Here is a 4,296-nt window from a genome sequence, read left to right as displayed (position 1 = left end):
TGAACACTGTGAAAGAGTTTACATGACGACTGTGAAACACTTGACATGAACACTGTGAAACGCTGAACACTGTGAACGATGACACTGAATGACACTGTGAAATACTTGACATGAACACTGTGAAAGAGTTGACATGAACACTGTGAAAGAGTTGACATGAACACTGTGAAAGAGTTGACATGAACACTGTGAAAGAGTTGATATGAACACTGTGAAAGAGTTGACATGAACACTGTGAAAGAGTTGACATGAACACTGTGAAAGACTTGACATGAACACTGTGAAAGAGTTGACATGAACACTGTGAAAGACTTGACATGAACACTGAAAGAGTTGACATGACGACTGTGAAAGAGTTGACATGAACACTGTGAAAGAGTTGACATGAACACTGTGAAAAGCTTGACATGAACACTGTGAAAGAGTTGACATGAACACTGTGAAAGAGTTGACATGAACACTGTGAAAGACTTGACATGAACACTGTGAAAGAGTTGACATGAACACTGTGAAAGACTTGACATGAACACTGTGAAAGAGTTGACATGAACACTGTGAAAGAGTTGACATGAACACTGTGAAAGACTTGACATGAACACTGTGAAAGACTTGACATGAAGACTGTGAAAGACTTGACATGACGACTGTGAAAGAGTTGACATGACGACTGTGAAAGAGTTGACATGAACACTGTGAAAGAGTTGACATGAACACTGTGAAAGACTTGACATGAACACTGTGAAAGAGTTGACATGAACACTGTGAAAGACTTGACATGAACACTGTGAAAGACTTGACATGAACACTGTGAAAGAGTTGACATGAACACTGTGAAAGACTTGACATGAACACTGTGAAAGAGTTGACATGAACACTGAAAGAGTTGACATGAACACTGTGAAAGAGTTGACATGAAGACTGAAAGAGTTGACATGAACACTGTGAAAGACTTGACATGAACACTGTGAAAGAGTGACATGAACACTGTGAAAGAGTTGACATGAACACTGTGAAAGAGTTGACATGAACACTGTGAAAGAGTTGACATGAACACTGTGAAAGAGTTGACATGAACACTGTGAAACTGTGAAAGACTTGACATGAACACTGTGAAAGAGACATGAACACTGTTGAAATGAACACTGTGACATGACATGAACACTGTGAAAGAGTTGACATGATAAACTGTGAAAGACTTGACATGAAGCACTGTGAAAGACTTGACATGAACACTGTGAAAGAGAAAGACATGAACACTGTGAAAGAGTTGAGGTTGATAGTGGTTAGCGGTTAGCGGTTAATGGTTAGCGGTTAGTGGTTAGCGGTTAGCGGTTAGCGGTTAGTGGTTAGGGTTAGTGAGAAAGAAGAGGGTGTACTGGTCTTGCACCTACCCACGGATTCGTTAAAACTCGCTCTGGGTGGGAGCCGGTACCGCGATGCGAACCCTGTACCTACCAGCCTTATGTCCGATGGCTTAACCACAACACCACCAAGGCCGCTAAAACGAAGTACTATATATATTCACAGAATCCATACAATCATAATGGTCACTTATTTAGTTACGTATATATTGTAAATGATAGTGTATAACAGTAGTTATTTAGTCTGGAAGAATAAAAAAAAAACATAAAATAAAGAAACACACACACACAAAACAACAACAACAAACAAACAAAAAAGGAAAAGAAGAGCATGGGGTGGGGTGGGGTGGGGTGGGGTGGGGTGGGGTTGTTACGATGAAAGGAATGATATAAATCAGTAGAGAGCATATATGACTCGTAAACTGAGCAGTAACACTAGCCATAGAATATTAGTCATCGATTTCGGTAAGTGGCTTTATTGACGGTCACGCTTTCGTTTAACTCTCAACAATGAGCGACTAGAATTCTGTTTATTTACGATGTATCGACGTTACAGCCGTCATCATCATAGTCGAAACGAGCTGAACAATTGAAAAACACCGACAGCCACAGTGGTTGCATCTGTTTGTGAATCGTTTTAGAGTATATGTTATGACAAACCGCATGCCACTTTCCGTTTCTTTCTATTATCGATGATTACGCATTTCCGTTTAGTGCAGCCAAAGAAAGAGAATGCTAAAACACGCACACACACACACACACACACACACACACACATACACACACAGGCATACACACAACACACACACGCACGCACACATGTCCAGAATAAACTAAAATAAAAACATTGTTATTGCTCCAGTTATGTATTCAACAATTAATTTGTATTTACATTGACTTGTCTGTTTACCTTCACATTGGAACTAACATTGTCTTATGGCGTGGCTAATTCGTAGTGTTGCTAACATAAAGTGTTCCGATAAACTGAATTGGTGACACGGCAGTTACATTCAATATATAGTAAGAAATACTACTGGTGCAAACCATCTGTGTTTATACTTGAGCTATTATTGTCTGTTCAAAACAGAAACGAATTAGGTAATATTGGTAAATACCTTAAAAATGCATTATGGCTACGTTCTTAACATTTAATTGTCCATCCTCCATATTATGTTATATATACATACATACATGCATACATACATACATACACACACACACACACATACATACATACATACATACACACAGACATACATACATACACATACACACATACACACACACACACACACATACACACACATACACAAACATACATACATACACACACACACACATACATACATACATACATACATACATAAATACATACACATACATACATACGCACACACATACATACATACAACGGCATGGGACAAGTTGTGAGGCCAGAAAGGATTTAATTATCACCTGCGCCAGTGCGTTAATATCTATGTATGTAACAGTCAACCTCGACATACATACAATATATAGATATTCATACATCAATACATACATACATACGATTCGGTGCCATAGGTTCGAGTCCCAGCAATGGCACGGGACAATTTGTGAGGTCAGAAAGGATTTAATTACCCCCTGCGCCAGTGCGTTAATATCTATGTATGTAACAGTCAACCTCGACATACATACAATATATAGATATTCATACATCAATACATACTAGCCAGTGCCAGGTCTGCCCACTGTTTCATACACGTAAGCGGGATCGACCGCGTAGATTGTAGGCCCCATGCATATGGTTGAGTTAAAGAACTTCCTTTTTATGGAAACTTCGATAGCTCAGAGCGTATCGTGGTTAGTCTTGCAATTTGCGGGCGATTCGGTGCCACAGGTTCCGAGTCCTAACAACGGCATGGGACAATTTGTGAGGCCAGAAAGGATTTAATTATCCCCTGCGCCAGTGCGTTAATATATATGTATCCAACAGTCAACCTCGACATACATACAATATATAGATATTCAAACATCAGTACATACATACATACGATTCGGTGCCACAGGTTCCGAGTCCCAACAACGGCATGGGACAATTTGTGAGGCCAGAAAGGATTTAATTATCCCCTGCGCCAGTGCGTTAATATCTATGTATGCAACAGTCAACCTCGACATACATACAATATAGAGATATTCATACATCAGTACATACATACATACAATATATAGATATTCATACATCAGTACATACATACATACAATATATAGATATTCATACATCAGTACATACATACATTCATACAATATATAGATATTCATACATCAGTACATACATACATTCATACAATATATAGATATTCATACATCAGTACATACATACATACATACAATATATAGATATTCATACATCAGTACATACATACATACAATATATAGATATTCATACATCAGTACATACATACATACAATATATAGATATCCATACATCAGTACATACATACATACGCGTAACTTGTAGACCACATGTATATATACTACTCAAAAGAATTTAAGGGTCAGACGATATTTTCGACATTATTTTCTGAATGTCAATTATATTAGCTAGACCATAATGTTACGCATGGTATTGTTCCATTTTGACGAAAGTGGGTCTAAGCAACCCATAAATGAATTAAAATCCACTGTCATTGACACTGTCGACTAGTTCTAATGGCGAAAACATGCTTACATTTGCACGTAAATTAGGGCGAAAGCGAAAGGTCTGCTAAGTGCCCATAACTTGCTTTTTCACAAAGCACTTCATTTGCACGCTTTGCACGTGTATTCCATGTTCCCAATGCTGAATTTCCGTATAATTGGAGCTTGCGTTCGAAGATCGAGGAAGGGCTATTGCTTGGCTTCAGGATGGCAATACGCAAAGAAATGTTGCTCTGAGACTTGATGTCAGTCAGAG

Source organism: Gigantopelta aegis, chromosome 2 (genome assembly GCF_016097555.1).
Source record: "Gigantopelta aegis isolate Gae_Host chromosome 2, Gae_host_genome, whole genome shotgun sequence".
In the NCBI taxonomy this organism is placed as follows: domain Eukaryota; kingdom Metazoa; phylum Mollusca; class Gastropoda; order Neomphalida; family Peltospiridae; genus Gigantopelta; species Gigantopelta aegis.
Note: the sequence above shows the minus strand (reverse complement) of the source record.